This window comes from Peromyscus leucopus, chromosome 12 (assembly GCF_004664715.2).
Source record: "Peromyscus leucopus breed LL Stock chromosome 12, UCI_PerLeu_2.1, whole genome shotgun sequence".
Classification (NCBI taxonomy): Eukaryota; Metazoa; Chordata; class Mammalia; order Rodentia; family Cricetidae; genus Peromyscus; species Peromyscus leucopus.
This window is the reverse complement of record NC_051073.1, coordinates 17,067,267-17,094,115: the sequence shown is the minus strand read 5'-3', so window position 1 is coordinate 17,094,115 and position 26,849 is coordinate 17,067,267. Positions and strand designations below refer to the sequence as shown.

The window sequence follows — 26,849 nt, the reverse complement described above, 5'->3', positions numbered from 1 at the left end:
TTGAAATCAGTCATAAAGCATAACAAGCGAGAGCAACTGAATTTGAGTTCCGGAATCTGTATTAAAAGCTAAATGTGCTTTTTTCCTGAGAGTTAGAGAAAAGGAGACAAATATTGCCTGGGGTTCATTGGTTGGCCAGCCTAGTCTGCTTGGTGAGCACTAGGTCTTAGTGAGAGCTACTCATACAGATAAGAATTTAATAGTTCCTGTGACAAACATCGAGATTGACCTCTGCCCTCTACACAAATGCTCATATATATTCAATACACTCATAACCATGCATCTATCTATACAATGTAAACAGCATATAGATGCATAATTGCTTACACATATTAAATCAAACTAGTATATGCTTGAGTTGAGTACTATTGATAATAAAATGGCCCAAATGCAGCTTCATCAATGGCCTCTCCTAAAAGACTCTGTTCATGCCATATAGTACTAGGCTTCCTTTGCTTTCCATGACCCAATCTGTGGTGAATCTCTTATCTTTATAACCAGTATGATGTGGAAGACTCATCCATATCACCAAGGTTCGGTAGTGGCCTGAGATACAACATTGATATCCTTGAGCCATAGATTCTAGTCTGTTTTTTTTTCTTTTTTTTAATTTAATTTTTTTCTTTATTAAGAAATATTCTACTCTACATACCACCCACAGATCTCACCTCCTCCCTCCTCCCATGTCCCAGCCCTCCCTCCCAAGCCACCTCACATCCCCTAAATCAAGGTCTCCCATGGGGAGTCAGCAGAGCCCAGCACACTAAGCCTAGGCAGGTCCAAGCCCTTTCCCACTGTACCAAGGCTGCAGTCAAATGGATGGATCTAGAAAATATTATCTTGAGTGAGGTAACCTAGACTCAGAAGGACAAACAGTATGTACTCACTCATATGTGGATACCAGATGTGAGGGAAGGGATGGCCAGACTGCAACAGCTCCAGAGAGGCTAGCTAACAGGGAAAGACCCTAGGAGGGACACATGGATGACCCAGGGAAGGAGAAGTGGATGAGATCTACATGAGCAGACTGGGGGTCAGGGGTGGCAGAGGGAGAGGATTGGGGCATGAGAACATAGGGAAATGGGAGTGTCTAGCTAGAACAGGGACAGAATGGGAGGGCAGAGAGGAAGATACCATGATAGATGAAGACATCATGGGAATAGGAAGAGTCAGGGTGCTGTGGAGGCTCTCAGGAATCCACAAGGATGACCCCACCTTGGACTGCTGGCAGTGGTCCAGAAGGTGCCTGGACTGGTCTACTCTGGTGACCAGTCTAGAGAGTATCCTAACTATCATCATAGAGCCTTTGTCCAGTGACTGATGGAGGCAGATGCAGAGATCCATGGCCAGGCTCCAGGCTGAGCTCTGGGAATCCAATTGATGAGAGAGAGGAGGGATTCTGCAGGCAACAGACGTCAAGATCATGACAGGAAGAAGTGCAGAGATGATTGGCCACACTATTGGAGGCCCATGAACTGTAGACTAGTGGCAGTGAAGACCCCAGGGGACTGTACTAGGCCCTCTGTATAAGGAAGATGGTTGTTTGGCTCAAACTGTTTGGGGAACACCCAGGCAGGGGGATCAGGATCCATCCCTGGTGCATGGGCAGGCTTTTGGGAATCTGGTGCCTGTGGTGTGGGACCTTGCACAGTCTAGTCTGTTCTTAATCACAGCTATTTATCAGGCCAGCAAACCAATATCCATTGTCCCTGTAAATCTTAGCAGGATCCACATCCACAGTTTCTTAATAAGCAAAATCACAAAAGATCCACATAGAGTCTTTGACTTCCTCCTCTACTTCACAAGCCAGGTGCCCAACTATCTGCATTTCTTTCATCATTCTTATCTTGCAGAATCCCACAGAATAACCTGTTAAGATCTGGGTATTTAATGCCTTTTACAGCTCAAATTTCAGAGTACTTCCGCAACCCTCTCCAAACCAATAAGGTCATATTTCATCACTCAAGGACCCCAATCTGAATCCTTATTTCTCTTTCGAGTTTGCTTCCTGTTGGTGTACTAAACATTGACAACAGAAACTTGCAGAGTAAAGTTTACATAATCTTGCAGGTCACAGTGCATCATTGATAGGCTCTAACGATGGAACTTTGAGTAGAACTTGAAGCAGAAACTATATAGCAACATTGCAACATTGCTTAGCTGCTTGCACTCTTTTATCTTGTATAACCACACACACACACATACACACACACACACACACACACACACACACACACACACACATATATATGTGTAACCCAGACCCACATGCCTAAGAATGGGATGGTAATGTGTTAATGCCCATAGTTGTTTGGAACCCTCATGGCCACAGACCAATCTGATGTAGGCAATTCATTTAGTTCCCTCTTCCCAGGTAATTCCAGGTTTCTGTCAAGTTGGCAGCTGATGTTTAACTATGACACTTCTCATTTCAGCTGAAGACTTCTTAATTGAGTTGCAACTTCAATGTCTATTTATGATGCAAATCAGCCTTTCACAGGTTGGAGCATGACTCTCCTTATCAAAGTTACTGTTCCTGTGGTTTTATTAAATCAGGTTTAATTATTTATATTCACATATTGAGTGGGAGAAAAAAGTCCAATACCTTAATTTTGTATTTTAGCATAATTTCCATGAATATTAAAATAAGTCACTATTAAATCCAATAAACCTTGGTGAAGATTTTACATTTCTCCATAGTAGAAACACTAATTTTGTTTTTGTGTTATTAGTATAAATAAATCTCAATGCAATTTTTATGAATACAGTTTTATTATAGGATATAAAATAAACAAGGTCAAGTACATGAGCATAAATTTGTACTACAACCAATCTTTAAATATTCATGTGGACCATGAAGATACCACATAAGCAAGAAAAGTACCATTGCAGTATTTTATATTTCTTTAAATGTCTGTACTAAGGTAGAAGTATAACCAACCACTGCTCTAACTTGTGGCGATTGCTTTCTCAACAATTTAAATATATATATAGGCTATATATATATATATATATATATATATATATATATACCCTTAAAATGCATAAATATGCAGGCAAATAGATGGAACTAGAAAAAAATCATCCTGAGTGAGATAACCCAGACTCAGAAAGACAAGCATGGTATGTACTCACTCATAAGTGGATAGCAGATGTAAAGCAAAGGATAACCAGGCTACAATCCACAGCCCTAGAGAAACTAACTAGATAACAAGGAGGACCCTAAGAGGGACGCATGGATCTTCCTAGGAAGAGGAAATAGACGAGATTTCTTACATAAACAGGGGGCTAGCTTGATAGAGGGGGCCATTATAGGGTTAAGGAGAAACCTAATGCCAGAGAAACTCTCAGGAATCTACAAGGATGACCTCATCTAAAATTCCTAGTAATGGTAGACAGGATGCCGAATTGGCCTTCTATAATCAGACTGGTGACTCCCCTAATTGTTATCACAGAACCTTCATCCAGTAACTAATGGGAGCAGATGCAGAGATTCACAGCCAAGCATTTGGCTGAGCTCCAGAAGTCTACTTGAAGAACGGGAGGAGGGATCATATAAGCAGGGGTTTGGGGGTTCGGGTTGGGGGTGTGGTGGTGTCAAAATCATGATGGAGGAAACCACAGAGACAGCTGATCCGATCGGTTGGAGCTCATGGACTCTAGATCAACAGCTAGGGAGCCAGCATGGAACTGACCTAGGCCCTCTGCATGTGGGTGACAGTTATATAGCTAGGTCTGGGTGTGGGACCCCTAGCATTGGGACCAGGATCTGTCCCTGGCCCATGAGCTGGTTTTTGGAACCTATTCCCTATGGTGGGATGCAGGGGGGAGGAGCTTTGGTCCTGTCTCAGTTTGATATGCCATGCTTTGTTGACTTCCATGGGAGGCCTAACCCTTTCTGAGGAGTGGATTGGAGTGGTGTAGAAAGACGGGGGAGGGAGGGAACAACAGGAGAGGAGGGAGGGGAAACTGTGGTGGGTATGTATAATAAATAAAAAAATAATAATAATAAAGAAATTAAAAGATCTAAAATGAAATTTAATTAATCAAACAAAAACAAAACAAAACACATCTTACAGTTTTTCCACCCTGGCCTTTGCCTTACAGCTGTTCATGTCAACACTCACTGTAGTGACAAAGTGCTTGTATTTTTCTATAACTTATGTACTTGAGACACTGTTTCACACTGACTGGAAAACTCAGCAGCTTGGATCTCCTTGCTGGCTAGCAGGCTTCGGTGATTTGCCTGTCTTGAGCCTACTGGGCTGGGTGAGGGCTAGTGTAAGTGTAAGTTTTTGCCCACAACTAACAGCAGCTCAGGTAGCTCTGATTTTGGTATCATTTCCTCAGTCCAGGGGTACTACACATGCTCTGTGTTCCTCCTGGGCTCTCACTTGAAGTCATTTTTACTTGTCCAATAGCTCTCTTTTGCTTCATGCTCATTCCTCTCTTCATTTGCTAGCATAAGAATCCTCTCCTGGCCATATTTGTTATGGTTTTAGTTTCCTCCAGCCACAGGTCTGGGTCTGTGTACCTGTTGTCCCCATTTGGAAGACTCCCATGTGTACAAAATCTAGATGGCTGGAGGCTACCTTGACAGACAGGCTCTTTCTACTTCTTAATCTGCCAAATGAGACATATCACACACCCGTGAGTGAAAGCCAGGCTGGCTGTGGAGATCACTATCTTCAGCACCCTGGAGACATTGTGCTCAACAGCTCAAGCCAGCCCAGGTAGAGTAGCAATCTTCAAGGTCAGTGTGTAGCCACAGGAGAACTCACCCTGGAAACATACACAAAAGTAACTGACAAGATAAAAGGTAGAGTTTTGAAGCTAAATAGAAATAAAATAAAGAGAATATTAATGATAATATAAAAGGTAGATTATACTGCCGGGCAGGGGTGTCACACGCCTTTAATCCCAGCACTCGGAGCAGAGCCAGGCGGATCTCTGTGAGTTCGAGGCCAGCCTGGGCTACCAAGTGAGTCCCAGGAAAGGCGCAAAGCTACGCAGAGAAACCCTGTCTCGAAAAATCAAAAAAAAAAAAAAAAAAAGGTAGATTATTGAATCTACTTTTCAAAAGGAACTACTTGTTATAAATAGGATAAGTAATGAATTTTTTATGTCTGAATTTGTCAAATGTTAATGGACTGGACATTGTTAATATATATATAATGGAGTTTTTTGTCTGAATCTGTCAAATGTGAATGGACTAGATATTGTTAAAATTCTTGACTGTATATATTGTATATAATTATTGTATATACTTTTTCTTATATTTGTTATAAATTGTTAAACAAATAAAGGGGAAATGTGGTTGATATATTTTGCATCCCAATAAACTTATCTGGGAGTCAGAGAACAGAACAGCCACTATATTAAACATAGGTTTAGGGAGTGGTAGCACACGCCTTTAATCCTACCATACCAGAGGCAGAGTCTGGATCTCTGTGAGTTCAAAGTCACACTGGAAACAGTGGTGACACATGTCTTTAATCCCATGAAGTGATGGCAGGAACAGAAAGGTATATAAGGCTGAGGACCAGGAACTAGAGTCTTTTTAAGCTTTTAGCTTTTAGCAGCAGTTCAGCTAAGATCAATTTGGATGAGGACTCGGAGGCTTTCTGTCTGAGGAAACAGGTTCGGCTGAGAAGTTGGCAAGGTAAGGTTAACTGTGGCTTATTCTGTTTCTCTGATCTTTCAGTGTTAACCCCAATACCTGGCTCTGGATTTTTTATTAATGAGACTTTTTAAGGTTTGTGCTACAAATAGCATTTGCTTATTGTTGTCTGTCTAAACACCCATCTTATCTCTTTGGAGAGAGAGGTAGGAGGATGGTTGAAGGGATCATGCCAGTCTGCACCACAATCTGAATTCCTGGCAACCCTGGCTTATGAATTGTGACCAGGTTGATGATAATTACTAATAACTTCATTCATTTTCTAATCCTTCTAAACATGCATAATTAGTTGACATATTTTCTCATCTGTCTTCATGGCTTTCAAGTCCTATGTTGTTGCTGCCATATTGTTTAGTTCCTGACCTCATAATTTTCTACAAGTCTTCTCCTTTTTTCAAATCATGATTTTAATACCTCATATTTTTTTCTCCAGAATATGTCTATATTTTCTAGTTGAATAACTACAGTTCCCTGGCATGTCTCACATTTACCCGTGGAAGTCAACCACCCTTTTGAAAAAAAAATAAAGTTCTCTTTCTCTCTCTCTCTTTTTTCTCTTTCTCTTTTTTTTCTCTCTCTCTCTTTCTCTGTGTTTGTATGTGTTTCTTGTGTATGTGGATCTTGTTGTGTGTGTGTGTGTGTGTGTGTGTGTGTGTGTGTGTGTGTGTGACTATTCCATGTATCCACACTCCCCTCCATGGTCTCCCCTATGCCCTAGATTCTCACTCTGTGTTCCCTGCTGATGGCACTACAAAAAGATACTATCAGTAATTAGAGAGTTCTTTGTGGGCTTAGCTCCTTGGTCAATGTGCTTGGTTGGTGACTTGATTAGATGCCAGGTTCCCTCCATATTGATAAACACTGAGGAAACAGACTGAATGAAGGTCATTTTGAGATTGAGGAATATCTCAATACAAAACTAATTAGATTGATTAGATGATAAGGGTTAGATGTCAAGGTGACCAGAATGAATGCTTTGGTGTGTATGGGCTAGTCCAACAGATTTCTACCTTCTCTCCATACATAGAATGTGGGATATCTAAAGATATGTCTGTTTAAAACACAGCCACCCAAATATTGGCTGTCTACATCCTGTCCTGATTCACTGTGTTTTTTTTTTTTTTATTTGTTTGTTTGTGGGGTTTTTGTTGTTGTTTTGTTTTGTTTTTTGTTTGTTTGTTTGTTTGTTTTGAGACAAAGTTTCTCTGTGTAGCTTTGGAGCCTGTATTAGAAGTCACTCTGTCTACCAGGCTGGCCTTGAATTCACAGAGATCCACCTGTCTCTGCCTTCCTAGTGATGGGCTTAAAGGCGTGTGCCACTGCAGCTCTACTGATTCACTGTGTTTGAGTACTTTCCTGTAGATGGTCTGAGCACTGATATAAAACTGTTGCTGGATTTGAAGTGGAATTCGCCCTTTAAAACTCTGCCCATGGTCCTGGAACTTCACATAACCACTAACAAAGTCATGTAGCCTCACAGCCCAGTTTAGAGGAGTGCTTTCCCCTGTCAAGATCTGGATTAAACAGTGTGTCTTCATGCCTCAAGATTCGGTTCTTCCTTCCAATCTGCCTATTGGATTGACATCAATAATAGATGACATCACAGACCTTGTAAGCAGCTGTGAAAAGCAACTTCTTTGAGCCAGCCTCCTGAAAGCAGCCTCATGCCTGGTGTATGGGTCCACATTGTACAGCTCACAGAACCTGCTGGATAGACCACGGAGAGACAGCTCCCCTCAGCGAATCCAAGCCAACAGCTCCCACTGACTGAATCACACTCAGTGATGAGTCAGGAGATACACATGCCGATTTGAAGCTATAGAGTCATTCCAGCCCAGAAAGCCCAGAGTAAGCCAAGAGGGCCCATGATACAGAAGCCTTCCCCCCTCCCATCAGAAGAGGAGAACCCTAGGGCGAAATGCAGAGACTGTGAGGCCTTTGGCCACACCTCTAGGAGCAAGAGATGCCTCTTCAAATGCAGCCATGGGCTCCTAATGTCACAGCCTGTGGCAGCCAGGAAGGAGAAAGAGAACCAGGATCATCACAGGCCCCAAAGTCTCTAGACACCAGGGCCCATAAGCCAAGCTGAGAGAGACAAGCAATCAAGCCAAATCACTGGGCACAGGTGTGATGAGCAGCAGAGGAAGGCTCTTTTCCAGAAATGTCCCATGGATAGTCCAAAGAGGGACCAACACATAAACTTGGCTCACCCAAAGATGCCAGTGTTCATTCCTGAGAACACAAAGAGGTCAGTGCCAGACTGAATTCAGACTACTGTACTATCTGCCGAACATTCTCTTGGGAGACAGAAGTGTCCTGGAAACCCTCCTTTGCCGGCTCCAACATCTTACCTTCCAGACAGCGGGAAGATCAGAACGTGGCTGCCAGGGGTGTTGCTAAGCCAGTGTTCAGGCAAGATGGCAGAAAGGTAGCCTCAGAAGAGCCATTGCATCAAAAGCTATCCGGTAGCAATACTGCATTACCGTCCTCAAAGGGAATGGAACTGGTCAAATGTTCCACATGGAGTCCAAAGACCAGGAACTCAGTGGGAAAATACAACCCAGCCAGCATCTTGTGCTTCCCAAGGTCAGACAGATCCCCAATGTCAGGTTCTGGGCCCCAGGCAAGAAACCTCCCCAGGGTCCCACACAGCCTAGTCAGAATCCCCTAAAGAAACCAAGGGTCACTTACTTGAAAACACCAGGGGAGAGCAATGCAAGGACTGTTTCCAAGGCTTCCTCCCCAGGTAGTCAGTCCCTGCTGATTGCAAACAGACTTGGAAGAAAAGCAGCAGCAGCTCAAAGGACCAAGAATGTTGCAAGCCCAGGTACCCAGCACTGACCAACCATAGATGCAAAGCAGAGCTGCTGGTCTCAGCTTTGTGGTCTCACCTAGACCTTGTATTCAGTCCCAGGAGCCATCGGCCGCCCATGTTGCTGGTCAGCCCATGTTGCTGGTCAGCCCCTGAAGATGATCTTTACCAAACTGCATGGTGATTGGTAGACTTCCTGGTTCCTGCCAGTGGCCCAGGGACTTCACATTGAGAAGCAAACACCTCCTTCTGAGAGGCCTGCCTCTCTGGAGAAAAGGGAGGGAGCATACTCCCAGGTCCCATGGGGTGTCCTCTATGAGGACCATTGAGTCTCAGTCACTTCAGAGGACAGTGATGGAGAGTGAACCACCACCTGGAAAGACTATGCCACCTCCCTGCTCAGACTGCCCAGGTACTTCTAGATTACTACATGATGGACTCTTCGATACTGAAAAGAATCCTAGTGGACAGGTATGTTCTTCTCCAGAATGAACTAGGGAGATGATTGTAACTTGTCACATTCACTTCCAATTATCAGCAACACTGAAAACTCCTCCCATGGCTGGACTCATATCTCCATGCAAGTACCCTCCCCTCTGCATGGACTCTGGCCTCTGGATTCTGAAGTGTGCCACTGAGAAGTACTCAGAAGACATGTCACCTGTCCTCTCCCTTGTCATTATCAGTGACCTCTAGTAGATCCTTTCAGTAACCTCAATATTCATAACTATCTTCTAGTTGTCATATTGTATAATATTATTAACTTTCAGCAAAAAAAAATTATCCTAGAGGGAAAAATGCTAAATCTGCATTCATAAGGTAGATCATATCAGACTTCATAGATCATGTTTCTTATTTTACTTGCTCATATTTTAATTAAAAGATCCATTCATCTTTTGTCATGTAACTGTTGTTTGTTGGGTTTTTTTTGACACTTTTCTGATTTATAATACAGCATTTTTACAGAGTAATGTTCAAAGTGAAAACTGAACTCACAAAGACATTAAAATAACTATTCAGAGTTCCTTGGGGTATGCTGTGGTAAAAGTCTCCAAATAATAATGGTTGGCTTTTCTGTGTCATGAAATATTCATTACTTGTTCTTTAAGCATGGACCTTGACCTGTCTGAAGCAGGAGTCACAAATGGAATATTAACATTTGCCTGGCAATGACAGCAAGTAAAGTTTTTTATTGTGCTCTGTCTCTTAAAGCATATGCCCAGAACAGGGATGATGACTTCTCTCCTCTTAATTCATTAGCTATAGTAATTTATATGCCTGTGACTAATCAAGGAGGCAGGAAAAATATAAAGTCCATGTATATCTGAAAAGGAAAGATATGTAGTTATACTCCAAACTGTTCTAATCAGTAACATGATTACAGTTTAATCATCAAATATTAGATTTATTCTGCCTTCTACCCCCAAATTGCAATCACCTAACTTATTGGAGTAAAGTACAAAAGAGCCCTTTCACAGTGCTAGTGGGAAGGCTGAGCAGGTGAAGGCGCCCGCTGCCAAGCTTCTTGATCTGAGTATAATATCTGGGATCTATATAGTAGAAGAAATTGACATCCACAGATTGAACTCTGATTTTCAGACATTCAGTTGGTGGTGAGGGAATGTCCACAAACACATTCATACTACAACATATATAAATTTATTTAATTTAAACAGTAGAACTTCAATAGAAAGATCACATTAAGAATCTATGATGCCCAAGGAACATATATATATATATATATATATATATATATATATATATATATGTGTGTGTGTGTGTGTGTGTGTGTGTGTGTGTGTGTGTGTGTGTATAACATAATATTACATAAAGATATATTCAAAATTAGTACATTAGTACACAATGCAGGGCTACTACTTCAATCTGGATCTTCTGATCTGAAAACTTAAGAAACCAAAAATACATTAACTATTTTTTTACAGTCAGGAACTGTGGAAGGGACAGGATGACCCAATTCTACTGTTGGGAAAGAAGTAGATTTGTTTGCACAGCTTACCTGAAATTTATACTCAGGAGATGCAGGAACATTCAAATATTAATGGTGGAGAACTTTTTTCCAGAATTCAATTTTGATGATTTTCATTGTCCTTTGCTCTATTATTCTGAGGCTGAGAGCCTCAGATTTTACTTATTGGATGGTCTTTGTGTTCTGCTGGCTCGTCAATATATCTGAGGAAGGCTTTGCATACTTGACTGGTAGACAGTCTGGGACTTTTTTCAGACTCATCTTTGTAGGGGTTAGAAATCTTAACCATCAACAAAGCTGCAGATCCACATACTCTTGAGTCTTGGGGAAAAATCTTGTTTGTTAGTGTTGTTATTATAAATGCTGTCATTGTTCTTACTTATTTGAAAAGCATTTCATATTTGTAGATCTAATATCCCATCAAATAATCATTCCTATAATTTTTGGCATGACATTTTCTTAGAGTTTAACTATATTGAAACCCTTAGGGTCTGGAATGGATTGAAATCCTTTATACCATGACAAATTTGTGGACTCCAGATTATTATCCATGTTTTGTCAACATAATCATCTGTTCTGTTAACAAGCTGAAAATAATTATTTTGAAAAGTAATGTAGTCCATGAGTCACATGAGATGATATTTCCTTTACCAGACTTCATTTTCTTTAAGATTTTAAAGGTTTTCCAACTTACATATTAATGATTTTAAGAATCATAGCTGAAGATAAAATATCTTTTGTGTTCTCCTGCCACTTCTAAAATATATTAGTAGTAATTAGGAAAAATACTACCTTTTAGTAATTTATTAATTAGTAGTGATTAGGAAAAATACTGTTTTCAAGCATGCTTTTTGAGGTGTTCTGGGTATCAATTAAGGAGCTACACATCTGTGTACATTGTCTACCAACATCTCTCCCTATAGTAATATCTTTTAGTGCATAAAATATTCAAAAGTAATTCTTTATTCTAGCTCAACAGTTATTCACATTCCCATTTTCCTGAGTTCTCAAACTTCAGGGTTAATAGAACATTTGTGGAGATGAGGCAACATGAGAAATAAGATTTCAGCATCTCTCTTCTCTCTTCTCTTATATTTGAAAATATATGACATTCCTCCTAAACTGTTTCATATGGTGTCTTCATTTCCTTTAGTGTTACTGTAATAAAATATCCTGAATAAAGCAACTTAAAATAGGTTATAGTCCATCGTGGAGCTTAGGAGATCTGGCTGCATTAGACCCACAGTCAGGATTAGATACCAATGATTTAATACTACTGCTACTGCCCAGCTGGTTTCTTCACTTATACAACCAGGTCCCACCCACAGCCAACCTGATTATTCCAGCCTCAGTTGAGATAGTGCTCCAGATATGTGACCAAAGTCCATCTTTCAAGTGATTATAACTTCTGTTGACAGTAAACATCAATTAGAGTATTTACATTTTGCTTTGAAATATAACTGTAATTATTTTTATTCTCCAATTATTCCTAATTTTATATCTAGGATATTAAAAGCTATTATTGAATAGATAACTAAAATTTCAGAAAAAATATATAGCAAATATATTTCTATGAATACATTTTAAAATGCAGCTAACACATCAGCCATTTTTGTGAATTTTAAAACAGAAAACTGTACTGTGGATATTACAGAAAAATGTGGTTACTTATGGCATAATATCATATAAAACTTGTCATACTTCAAAGACTTTATTTGCAAACCAAAGTTTAAAAGATTTTTTTGTACATTATGACATTTCATGATAGAGAACACCTTCTAAAATGTCTGTAAATTAAAATGCTTACAAAATATTTTAACTCAGATGAGAAACTTTTGTGGCACCCCAGATAACTTAGAAAATGTTTACAGCAGAAGTGAGAGTTTGAGTTTCTTCTATGTGCAGAGTATAATCTTTGAGACAGTTTTCAATTCTTTTCTTCAGAACAGACTCTTAGCACAGCCATGATGAATTCCTTTTTTATTAATTTTACTGGGTTGAGGTTTTAACATGGATTTGGAAAGCTGAATTTGGGGCTAGTGTGTTTGTCAAAGATATTTGTAGAATCATTTCACCACAGATTACCTGCTGCAACAGCTTCTTACCATCTCCTTGTATGAGTCTCTAGAACTCAGAAAGTCAAACTTCTGTCTCATTTTCAAGCTCTGATCACACACAGCCTTTCAAATATCCTTCTTTGTCTTACCTTGGAGACTTTCTCAGTCACTGATCTATTTACTGTGAACAGAAACCATGACAATGGCCATGCTCATGAAATAAAGTATTCAATTTGGGGCTTGCTCACAGTTTCTGAGATTTAGTCCATGATCATCATGGTATGGAGTATGGTAGCATGCAAGAAGACAAAGGGAACTGGAGCTGAGAGGTACAGCTTGATCCTCAGGCAGAGGGATCAAGAGAGAGAGAGAGAGACAGAGAGACAGAGAGACAGAGACAGACAGAGACAGAGAGAAGCAAGCTGTCGGATGGAGCCTCGCTTGGGTTTTTAAATCCTCAATACCCACCTGCAGGTATACACTATCTTCAGCAAAGCCACAACTACTCTAACTCCAACAAGGCCATATCTCCTGATCCTTCTCAAGCAGGGACACTCCCTAATGACTAAGCACTCAAGCACTTGAGTCCATGGAGGACCATTCTCATTCAAATCACCACAGAGACAGTTCAGTTCCTGAATGTTTCCAAAATGTGAACAAGTTTAGTTTTCTTCCTCAAATATTAGAGGAAGATGGGGATGCACGATTTCAGATCTTAGTAGCCTTCTTTCTGACCCGGTATAACGTCACTGGAAAATTTTCAAAAGGTGATCAGATAGCAGAAATAGAAACAAAACGAAAATGTGGTAATAGAGCTCAGTACACGTTCTTAACGTGTCTTCTCTACAATCCATGTCCTATGTTTGGAGTTTACAAGGGACAATCATAGAGATGGTTCATGAGTCTTAAGCTGCACATAAAATTAGAATCTTCCTTTTCGGTTATCTAATTCATTCAATGATGGTGCTTGCATCCCTTGACTGACAACTCAGTTTCTGTTTCATGGACAACATAAGAAAAAGACTTAAATCTTTTCACATGCTATTGAGGACTTTTAAAATCTCCAGGAAGGTTGACAGAATTTTATTTACACAAATTTTGGTCTTCTTTCAATGAAATCAATGGAAAACAATGAAACAGTCCATCTTTACTAAATGTGTTTTTTCCTATAAACACTAGAGTATAAAATAAAATACATTAAAGTAAGTTTTATATATAGTCCAACTAGGGTTGAATATATATAGTGTGGCATTTAGATAAGGAACTTTAGTAATCTAGGTTCTATTTTGACATTTCTGTGGCTAAATTTGATAAAGTAAATTATCTCTACATTTCCATAACTGTTGTATTTTTTCATTATTTTCCATTAATCACTTTGTTCATGTTAAGATACATAAACAATAAAGAATAGACATGCAAAGTATTTAGAAAAATGATGGCCTCCTCACAACGCATAAACACTTCTTAATGTTCTGAGTTTCTTAGTAACTATTTTTAGGAAAAGTTTCCATGCAGTTGATCTAAGTATATCCTAAAGAAGAAAGGATATTGCTTTACTGGTGTATGCCAAATATTGTAAGAAGTAGCTCTTTTGAGAGGCAGAAGAGGAGGTCACATCACTTCTGAGATGGAAATTGCAACAAGATCAGCTACAAACCTTGGAATGCTGGAAGCTGCCCACAGCTCTCCCTGGATGATTTTGGGCTTTTAGCTCTAAAACTATAAGAGACTGCATTTCAATTTCTTGTTAAACATTGAAGTCAGTGGTAATGTAGTATAGAATTATGGGAGCACTAATGGAGATGTGCAGATGTCCCTTATTCTCAGATTCTGCTCAAGAAGTTGGGCATAATTATCAAAAACACTTGTTTCAGGAGAAGAAAATTAAGATCCATTTACAAATTAATGGAATATGTTGTTGCAGCCCTATAGTCATAGTCATATCCAAATATTTGGCATACTAATGTAGAAATGTTTCATCTATATGGAAAAATAATAAACTCCTTTTTTATTAATCTCTATTTGATAACATAGCATTTAAAACTTATGCATCTGATATAAATAATTTAAATGTATTTTCAAATACACCCATTTAAAATTATCATTGCTGGAAACATGAAGTTAACATTTGTTGTACTAAAAAATATTTTTCATGAACATTGTATAATTTCCTCAGTGATGAGGATAATGAGGGACTCTGGAACCTAGGAATTATTTAAGCAGTAGTGCTGGTTTCAATTTTAGATAACACAAAATAAGTAAAAACTAAAATGTGTTGAAAAATAGATATTATTTGAGATATAAACCTTTTTAGGGATTGATATAAAGGAAAGGTATTACATTCCCAGCCCTGAAACTAAACATTTCTGTTTTATGATTTCCCAAGAACCATTGAAATCTTGCACCAGGGCCTTTGGGTGCAGTAAGTCATTCAGCACTAGATAACCTCAATAAAGGTCTGTGGTTTCATGGAAGCTATGATCAGAACCTTTTGTCTTCAGTAAATTATACAACTGATGTTAACAAATCAGGTGTATAACAATAAATATTCTAATGTGAATAATTTTTAAAAGTTCATCTAAAATTATCAAACTTTCTTCAGCATGAACCTTATCATGATCTTCTAGCCATATCATCTGCTCATAAATTTGTGCAACATGCTTCACAGGTAGATGTTTAATATACATTCTTCTCATAATTTTGAAGAAATATGGAAAAAAATCTATGAGTGCCACATAACTTATTCTAAAATTATTTTTCATGGATGATTGTTATTGAAATTTAAAGATAAAATCCTTAGGAATCAGAAAAATCACTGAAGGAAAAGATTTTTTCCAATTTAATTCTGATTAAAAATGTATATTCTCTTAACTCTCCCCCCCCCCTCTCTCTCTCTCTCTCTCTCTATATATATATATATATATATATATATATATATATGGCAAAGCCAACCATGTTTCTACAGTCTGAGAGCCAGACATTTCCCACACTAAAAGAGAAGTATTGTCTCCAAAAAGAAACACCTTCCTCTACTTTTGCTAATTTTTTGCAATTCTGTTTTGCAGAAATTATACTTTATGTTTTATAGTACAGATTATTTTTTTCATTTTGCATAGCTTAATTTTGTGCAGTTTTAAACATTTTATTTCTTGTTCATTTTTCTTTCATCCAAGGGCACAATTTGTCCAGTATATTCCTTAATGACATTGTTAACTGTTAGTGACTATTGACAAGATAAATACAGTAAGCCCCTCCCCCACAAGTTGGAAATGGTATTTAAAACACATATTTTTTTTTCATTTCTTAACAGAAACTTATGTAAAGAAAAACCTCTCATCAGATACATAATATGATAGTGCTTATTTAAAAATGAGGGCAAATATTTTATGTTTCTTCTTCCCTTGCTGTTTTACAAATAGATTTACTTCCCTAGAAATTTCATCAGTTAGTAATGAATAAATTTAATTCTGATTAATATTAGATACAACTGTATAGAATAGATTATAACCAGATTACTATCTTCTCTTTATTAAATCACTTCGACTTTGAAGGTTTAAAAAAGATGCTTAAAGTATAACTTCCCTGTTACTTAGCTCTAACACTCTTGGGTAGAAATCTACCAAAACCCAATCAGAATGACACCAAGATGCTTGCAAACAAAGTCTGATGTAGTAATATTCTGCTCAGATATGTGTGAAATCATTCCAGATATCTATCAGAAGATGGATGTGTAAAGAAAATGTGGTTTAAATCTACAGTGGAATTCTGTTTGGTCATTGAGAAGAAGGGAAGTATATAATTTAAGGAAAATGAATAAAACACGATATAGTAATGGTGAGGGAAATAGGATCTTTCAGCAAAAGACAGATATTGCATCTTTTCTCTCATATAAAAACTCTAATCTTAAAAAATAAGAAAATAGAGAGTGTTTTGTGGAATGATAAGTTAGACCACTAGGACTGGGGAAAGATTAGAAAAAATATACATGATACACATGCTTGTAGCTGGAAGCTTTCCTGTGTCCTGCCCAGTCCCCTAGCCACTCAGACCCAAATAAACACACAGAGGCTTATATTAATTGCTAACTGTATGGCTATGGCCTATGGCTCAAGCTTCTTGCTAGCTAGCTCTCATAGCTAAACTCATCTCATTTCTATTAATCTATATGTCGCTACATGTTCCGTGGCTTTACCTGTATGCTATTATGTGCTGCTCCCTGGACAGCAGGATGGTGTCTCCTCTGCCTCTGCCTTTCTTCTTCCTGTCTGTCTCTCAATTTCCCTCCTAGTTATAACCTGACTTGACATAGGCCAAACAACTTCATCTATAAATCACTCAGAGCAACACATATTCACAGCATACAGAAAGACATCCCACAGCACATGCCTGAAGATAACTTCAGTAAAAACACCATGTATACAACAAATGTGTAATATATATATATATATATACATATAATTACATGTATATATTCTCCTTAAAGATGTCAAATTTTTCTATTTTATTTATGTATTACTTATAGCACTGTGTCTCTTGTTAACTTGCTTGAATATAGCTCAAGTTGATTTTACTTTTTTCCATGACATTTATCATATTAAGATGGCCCAGACTTAAATTTTAGGTATCCTGCCTCTCATTCAAAGTGAATTTTAAGGGAAAAATCATATTTTGTTTTTACAATCTGGGCCAAGAAAATATATGTTGTTACCAGACAGAGCCTCCCTTCTAAAAAAAAATCAGGAAACATAGCCACAGATACAATAGACAAATTAATGACCAAGGATAAGTATATCCATATTCATTGATAAAAATGATAGATGGATAGATGATAAATATTTAATAGATGATAGATGGATGGATAGATAGATAGATAGATAGATAGATAGATAGATAGACAGACAGATAGACAGGTAGATAGTTAATAGTAACAGGTAAACAGAAAGCTATATATAAGATAGATAAATGATAAATGGTAGAAATATAGATAGATAGGTAAATGATAGATGATTGATAGGTAGAAGAGTAATATCCATCCAAATGTCTCAGTAAAGATTAAGTTTTTGAGGGTTTTAATAATTTGTTTTTTTTTTCCATTTGCAGTAGCAGGATGGCTGATAGGCAGGTAGATAAGATGATGTGTCTGGGTGTCCTGCATTATGTGCAGCATTTTAAGCATATTGGTTATGATTTAGTTAATTTAAAATTGAATAATTTGAAATGCAATATTTATTGGCAATTCACTGAAATTTATGTTAGTAATCACAAAGATGGGAACAGTCCTCATGTGTTTTATTTTCTCCATTATGTTATGCAATGTGACTTATGAAGAATTAAATGTTTATGAAAATATTAGCTACTCATGGCAAATGAATGTGTGTTTGCTAGGTAATATATGAGCTATAACTCATTACTGTTCTGCAGAATTTTATTGTAGTTTAAACATTTATATGCTACAAACAACAATATGAAACAAAAGAGAAGCTGGTAAGGATTACTAGAAGAAATCGTAGATGTTCAATAAAGCCAGTACAGATAAGCCATGAATTAAAGATTTATCCTGAAGAAGTTTAAAATCTCAGAAACTCATTGCATATTTGTCAGTCAAGGGACTTACCAGCCTTGTAAGAAAAGCAGGCAATGGATCCAGTGCAGTCTGTACATTTATCAAAAGCATTGTACTTAAGGAGCATGGTAAAATATTGATAAGGTTGAGTTAATTTGCCTGAGGGGAACAGGCCAGCCAGTAGGTCTTCTCACAGGAGCTGAAATGTCAACAGTAAAGACAGCAGCATCATTAAACAGCAATTCTTCCTGGAAACTTGGCAAAAGAGGCCCATATATTTCTGAACACTCCAAAAGTAATAATGGATAAATTGAGGATGTGAATTGGATGGTTTTATCACAATAAGGTACTACAAATATTTTAAAAGTTAATATTTTAGAATATACAATGCTTTTAAAGTATTACAGTTTAAAAAATACACCTAGGGAGTATAAACTACTTCCAGATGTATAACATCTTTAATTTAACATTAGGATATGTCCTGATATTTATTGTATTTTCTTTGCTCTTCATTCATTAAGCAATGCCCTCAAATAGGGATTACTTTCAGGACATGAAATTTCATCTTTTTCTTCTGAGAAAATGTTTAGACCTGAAACAGTGGAGATTAAATATTGCATATAAGAAGACAGTTTGAAGTTCATAGTCAAGATTATCTAGAGAGATAAAAGTTATGTATCATCAGAACATAAATATGTATATAGTTTATTAATGGGCAGCAAATGTACATACAAATACATTCCAATAATGTATATGTGATATACAAATACAGGTCAATAATCTTGCATAATTTCCATTAGTACAGATACATTCTAAGGAAATTCTTACATTTATATTTATAACGTGTACATTTTATTTATTGTCTAATTCTATAAATATCGCCATGCATTTCCTATTTAAACTTAATTACTATGTTATACAGAATCATAATTTTTCCAAATCCCCTAGATTAAGAGGCCATGTATGTGCACAACTGGAATCTATTTTGTTAACTAAACCTAGTTAATATAACTTCAGCTAGAAACAGTAAGATAAAGACCAATTGGCAATTTAAAAAACACATTCATAGGCAACAATATGTACTTTGCTTAACTAGAAAGCAATTCCAACAAGTATAGAATTTAATATTTAAATTTCTTTAGTATCTTTACAAGAGGAAAAGAATCTTGAAGCTCTTCCCTTTGTGGTAAGCCATATAGTAGCTGCAGTGAAAATTATTCTCAATTACCTAACTTGTCATAGTTATTAATTGTTCTGAGAATCTCTCTTGGACTTCCCATATGCTTATGTGATATTTAAGTTTTGCATAAATGTTCAACTGAATTTATTTCTTAATCTGCAAACAATTCTTCAATGAGAAACGCTGTTACTTTAAAGAAATATATCTCACCCAGTATTCATTATGTTAGGTCCTTACTGGCAATATGTTTATTTTTTAAAAATATATATCATTTTTGCACGAACATTTAATAAATTTTGCCTGTATATATTTAAGGATCATATGACCTTGTTCCAACTGAAGGTGCAAATATATTAAAAATGATATATTTTATATTCTTTCTAAATATATTGTAAAAGAATTCATGCTTTCATCACTAAACACTATGCAAGATTTAGGCATATCATAGATACTCATTTTTTGTTGCTTTAAAAACATTTTATTTAGGGGTTGGAGAGATGGCTCAAAGGTTAAGAGCACCGACTGCTCTTCCAGAGGTCCTGAGTTCAATTCCCAGCACCCACATGGTGGCTCACAACCATCTATAATGAGATCTGGCACCCTCTTCTGTATACATAATAAATAAATAAATGTTTTTAAAAAAAAGAAAGAAAAACTATTTAAAAATATTTTTATTTAACATTTATATATTCCTCTACTATGTTTGGATCAAGTCCATCCTCATTCCCTCCCATTGAATTTCTTTCCTACTTGATCACTTTTCCCTTCCAACTTCTTATTCTGTCTTTTTTTTTTTTTTTTTTTTTTTTTTTTTTTTTTTTTTTTTTTTTTTTTTAGTTTAATATCCACTGAGTCCTCGTAGTGTTACCTGTATGTGCATGGGTGTGTGGCCTTCTACTACAGCATATATAGCTTCTTCATTCTCGAATCCAAAACAAAACACAACAAAAACAAAACACAACGAAACCTAAACTACCTGCTCTCAAAAGCCATAGTTGCCTATATCTTCACCTAGGAGTGTTACTTCGTTAATCCCTCACCCCTGCCACAGATGCTGGGACTGAGATTGGCTTGGGCTTGTGCAAGTTGTGTGCATGGAGATTCAGACACTGTGTCTGTATGTTGCAACTGTTCTGCCATGTATGTCAAAAAGCTCTTTCACTACACCAATTATCTACACACCTCTGATATTCATTTTACCTTCTTTCCTAGAGGTGAATCCCTGAGTCTTGAAGTCTTATGTAGAACAATAAGAAAGGAAAAAGAGAGAAAGAAGTTACTCATATAAAAGGAAAAAAGTATAAATTTTCTTATTTATAGATGGTCAGATTTTATATATAAAATTAATACACAAAAATCAGATATTGCTTATCATATTGCAGAAGTATCTATGTATAATTATTGTTAAATATTAACAAGTAATATTGGGCAATATTATTACCAACAAATATTAATCAATATATAATCAAATATATGTGTGTGTGTGTGTGTTTCTGTGTGTTTGAGTGTGTGTATGTGTGTGTACTGCCAAGTTTTAGTTTGACATATATGTGTTTAAGGCTGACCCCTTACAATTAGATAACCTTTCAAGGGTCTCATCCTTTCATCCCTAGGGAAGGTATGTCCTCTCCTTCTTAGCAGTCACTGATTGCCTCTAATTTTCCATCTAGGATGTGGTCCCTGTGAGATAACCCGTTGTCTTTTTAACAGATGTTGTCATTATGAAGCTATTGTTCAGGCAACCACAGTGTAATTTGGAAATTAAAACGTTAATGTCAGCAGAGAAGAGACTACCAATCTTTACACCATGTGAAGGACACAAAGGAGGGGAATTAGAGAGGATTCTTAATGGGTACAGAGTCCCTCAGCTGAACAAGAGGAATAAACGCCAATGCTCAGCATGGTTGAGTTCGTAAGGAAGTTTGAATGTTCATACACAAGGGAAAACACACATATGGAACTAGATATGCCAGGTACCCTGATGCAATAATTGTACTGGTATTAATCTGTTGAAGTGCCAGGGTGCACCATATAATTAAATATAATTAGTATGTATCAATTAAAATGATATGTATGTAGTAAAGAAAATCTATTCACCAATGTTGATTATAACGTACTAGTGATTATTAGATGTGTTAATAGTGTCACTCGTATATGCTGTGTACTTAATTATTTTAATTCATTTGTTTTGTTTGCTCAGTGAAATCTCTTAAAATTGTATCATAATTGAATGTATTTGTCTCTTTCCAAAAAGTTTTTTTCCTTTAAATTGTTTAGTCACATATACACATACTGTGTGGCTTTCTCCTTAGTTTCTTTTCTATGCTCTTGAAGCTAGTTAATTCCTAATTATGTTGTAATAATCTTGGTTCCTGTTGCTAATACATTCTTCTCTGATATGTGACGATTATTGCTTGTGCAGCCTATTTTCGTAATTATAAAGGATTTTCCTGTGTTTTAAAAATGTATTTTACTTATTCGTTGAGAATCTCATACATGTATACTATGTACTTTGATTCTATATACACTGTATTCCTTCCCACTGCTTTCCCCAGAAATTGACAAAGCATGTGCCCTCAAAGTTCAAGTACTCATTTTCATAATGCATAGAGTCAAATAAATGCTTCTAGTGTTACACTTATTTTTAAAAATGTATTTCACATTTTTCTGGGTTTCATTATTTTGGTGCAACGCTCTTCATTGTCTGTTCCATTATTCATAAGGTGATGTTTTTCTCCAAATCTCCTGAGATTCCCTACCTTATATTTGCAACAGGTGTGTTTTACTTTGTGCCTAGGTAGATCCTGCTGTTTTTTTGTGCCTTTTTTTCTGGATAGTATAATTTCTTGTACATTTAGCTGACTGCAGTCACTGATTATTTACTAGGATTATTTTGCTTGTATTTGTTTACTTCTTTGCCTTATTCTCCCTAAGTTGGGATGTTTTTATTATCATACTTTGCCATTCATTAGTTGTTCTTTTTCTTGTAATCTTCCTGTGTTGGTTTGATTTTAGCAACTTGACACAAATTAGACTTGTCTAGGATGAGGGAACCTCAACTGAAGAAAAGCCTCCATCAAATTGCTTGTAGGAAAGTTGTTTTTTTTTTTTTTGATATTTCTTTTTAAAATATTTAATTTTATTTTTCTATGTTTGATTGTTTTGCCAGCATGTAAGTCTGTGTGGTAAATGAGTATCTGGTGTCCATAATATCTATAAGTGGGCAGCAAATCTCCAGGACAATGGTTATGAACCATCATGTTGGTGCTGGAATGGCGACCAGTGATCCTAACTTCAGAGCTGTAACTTTTCTATCTCCTGTGAGTCATTTTGTTAATTAATGATTATAGTGCCACCCTGTCAGGTGGTCCTGTGAGTGATAAAAATATTGAAAGAGCCATAGGGAGCAAATCAGTAAGCAGCATTCTGCCATGGTCCCTGCACCCAGATTCCAGCCCTGATTCTCACCTTCGATTCCTTTCCTCATTGGTTAACTGTGATCATGATGAGTAAGCCAACTAAACTCTTTCCTTCTTTATTTACAATTGACATTGATCTTTATCACAGCAATATAAAGAAGGCTGAAACACCCCTTATGCATAGCTAATGAATAAATAATTTTAACTATATATTTACGGATTTGATGTTGCAGTTTGGTCTTTGTAAGGCTTGTCTTTTGTCTTTATCCTAACTAATATTTTCAATTGCATCCTTGAACATGTGTGCAACTCTATTTTATTTTGTTTTATTCTCATATCTGGTTATTTAAAAATGCTTTTTTGTTTCTTACAGGTTACACAACCATGGTCCTTCATTATTAGTCTATTCTTTGTGTTGTGTTTACTGTTTTTTGTTTGCTCTATTCAGTTTTTAGATGCTAGTGCTGTTCTTTAAAGTGTGTGGGTTTCGTTGAGATATAAATCATTTTATTTCAACAACAAATCAATGTGCTTAAATCCCCTTTGAAGAATGGGCATTCCAGATTAAGATTAGACTCACATGAAAACCATCGTTTCTGAGAGTCCACACAGAGTGTGCCAGTTTCTCTGATGGAAACCAAATTTATTAGGATGGAACTCAGAGATTTGTCCGCCTGTGAGTCCTGGTGGCTGTTGAGCTCCCCACTCACAAGTAGTTTGCCCTTCTCTACAAGTGGCAAAATATTCACCTAAGGAGTCAAAGAGATCCATATGCAGCCCTTGGGGATCTTCCTTCCTTCCTTCCTTCCTTCCTTCCTTCCTTCCTTCCTTCCTTCCTTCCTTCCTTCCTTCCTTCCTCTCTCCCTCCCTTCTTCCTCCCTCCCTCCCTTCTTCCTCCCTCCCTCCCTTCTTTGATCCCTCCCTCCCTTCCTTCTGTGCAGATCTTCTTGATCCACTCTATTCTAATACTGCTCTGCCCTTGCCTTCAGGTAAGGGCTCCAGGCAGAACTTCACAGTGATCTCAGTTCTCATTCAACTTTCTCATTTCTGCAGGGATCAGTGTTTTTTGTTTGTTTGTTTTGTTTTTGTTTTTTGAGGAGACAGGGTTTCTCTGTGTAGCTTTGGAGCCTGTCCTGAAGCTCACTCTGCAGCCCAGGCTGCCTCGAACTCACAGAGATTTGCCTGCCTCTGCCTCCTGAGTGCTGGGATTAAAGGTGTGTGCCACCACTGCCTGGCTGGGATCAGTGTTCTGTATTGCATCTTTCCAGATGTGAAGTAGTTTTGTTTTGTTGTTTAAAAAAAAATAATTCTTTCTGGTTTTTAGTTGTTAGATGAAAACTGCTGTCTGGAACGATTTACAACCTTATGATCAGCAATAAAAGCCCAACCACTTTCTCTCTCTCTCTCTCTCTCTCTCTCTCTCTCTCTCTCTCTCTCTAATGATATTGTTTGCTCGAAGGCTTTACTAAACACTATTTTTCCATCTGGATTAAAACTATACTGTCATTTTGATTCATTCAGAACTTTGCAAAAATTCCAGATCCTCTTGGATTTATGTTTCTAGCATCATGTAATTCCTATCACTGTGTCCTATGGTTGTCGCAAGGAAAACTCTCATAGTCAACCATATGGATGTTTTCCACTAAAATATTCTATCCATAATTGAATTGTTCACAAAATAAATAATGTATATACACAAAATAATATGAAATGTTGCAGCAATTTGAATAGCGAACTGAATTTGAAGGAGAAAAATCAACAAAAGTTGTTGAAGTTGAAAGCTGTAAAAGAAAACCTGACTACTTTACAAGACTTGGCTGAATTGGGGTTGACAATTTGGAAATTGAAAATGTATGCATGTTTTGATGAAAAATAAAATATTAATTCAACTTTTAATTCAAAGCGTTTTACTTTTCCACTAGGAAATTTGACCTGCCAGCCCTCACAATGGTCAGTGCTACCTCGTTAATTTTTTATGCATTCTAAACTGTAGTCTTCTGTGTATCCCTATTGGGGCAATTTGGCTTGCATATAAGGCTTACTACACAAACCTAGTGATAGTGGTGAAATCGTATGTGTCTAATCTGATAGGTTCTTTCTTCTTCATTGTAAATTCCTTACAAGAGGCTGATTTGGTGACCTGCAAAGACCCAGCACAGCATTCTGAGTGCCATACTAAGTTTTACTTTTTAGGTTTTTGAGACTTCTTTACATGAATAAGTATTGTGTTAGCTTTATTGTATTATATACATGGGCATCTTTATTTAAAAATATTAAATGAAGTACATTTTACATACATACAGTTTTTGATGAGATCACTTACAGTAATCATATTGAAAATATGCTTTAATTTGGTTGAATTATTTTGAAATTTAATTAGGTGCTGATTTTTTTCATTAAAACCTAGAAATATTTTTGATGTTTTTAAAAATATTTTCATTGCATAAGAAGCTGGCTCAGATGCTAAAAAATAGTTTTGGGAAATCAATACAAAATGGTTCAAACCTATTTATTAATAAGTGCAGATTTTTTATATATGTGGAAGTGTCAGCATAATTCTTATTTCTGCCTGTTGAGATGATCTTTCTAACTTTAGTTATGTTCTCACTGGGAGACTGTAGCATTTGACAATCTCTGCTTCTTGCCCTTGACTCAATATTTAAAATATTCAGAGATCATTCCAGCTTATATTTGAGCTCCATCAATTCTCTCATGCAGGAGACAAGATAAAAATGAACCTGCTGGTGTGGCATGATCATTCTGCATTACTTCTGCCTCTGATTGTAAAAACCAAACCAAACCTGTGGTGAACAGAAAAAAAAAAAAAGATCAATTACAAATCATCAGTATGTGAATTTAAATCAAATAATGTATTTCAACATGCCTAAATGCTATCAAGTGCACAATAATACACTCACTAAAGCATCACTTTGACATCAAGTCATTTCATAATAATTATTGACTAGGCTAGATATATGGAGTGTATGTAGGACAGTATAAATTTGGAATGGTTAGACAAGCAAAAATGTATTTGGTAAACCAAAGAAAGTGGTGTGTTTATCGATGTCCATGTGTTTCATATCAAAATGGTAACTATAGAAGTCAAGAGTGGAGAGACTGGTAGATAAATACAAGTATGGCTTCATGGTAGATATGTGTATGAGTTACATATCTTGCATATGAAAAAAGCAACTTAAAGTAGTAAAGTCAACTTTGGCTCACGTGACCTGAATCCAGGCATCCTTTTGGGGAAGCATGGTGGCTGCATCTTGAAGCAGCTAGTCTTGTTGCTGCAGAAGCAGAGAGAAATGAATGATGCTTTTCTGCTCCACATCTGTTTTTTTATATTAGGTCCAGGACCCCAACCCATTCCCATTTAGCTTGATCTTCCCTCTTCACTTACCACAAGCTAGAAAATCCTTGCAGACATGCCCAGATATTTATTGTCATCATGATTTGAAGTTCTTCCAACTTTTTAATCATGTTTAAGCATTACAGATATATTTGATGTTACCAAGTATAATTCCTAAAAGATATAATTTGTAGTAATAACAAAATGAGTGAGAGAAGCACAGCTATGTTTATATTAATAGGGGAATATTTTCTCACAGAAAATGCAGCTACAAATATATGCAGAGTCACATACAATGCACAGTGTTAGCTTATTTCCTAACAAAGATAATGGAAAATATCTGACCAATGGATGTTGATGATTGCATATCTTCTCATAAGAGTTTGATTGATGTCTCTCCATTGGTCCTCTTATAGACTTGCTTACTATCTATTCATTGCATTAACATAAATCTCGGCAACTATAGATTTTTTAACTCACTAAAAATTAAGTTATAGTCTCTAAGATTCATTTTTAATTGTAAATTATGTGCATGTATGAGAATCTGTGTGTGTATGCCAACAGTGCACAGGTGCATATTGAGGCCAGAAGAAGGTGATATTTCCCCTAATGATGGAGTTGGAGGTGGTGGTGACCCATGGTCTGGGTGCTGGGAACCTAATTAATGTCCTGTGAAGAGCAGCAAATCTCATAGCCCCTGAGCCTTTTCTGCAGCCTGAGACGTCATATTCTTATACATTTACCAGTTCACTTCTCTATAATAGACTCTGTGAGGGACCTGGCACCTGTTTCTTCTTCC

General features: G+C 36.9%; 1 protein-coding gene and 1 pseudogene across 2 annotated transcripts in view; both read left to right on the top strand.

Moving 5' to 3' along the window:
- The window catches only part of Ncam2 (neural cell adhesion molecule 2), a 410,880-nt gene that overhangs the window by 107,795 nt on the left and 276,236 nt on the right, over positions 1 to 26,849 (top strand). The gene's annotated exons all lie outside the window — the stretch shown is intronic.
- LOC114685261 lies at positions 6,907 to 10,212 on the top strand (annotated as a pseudogene).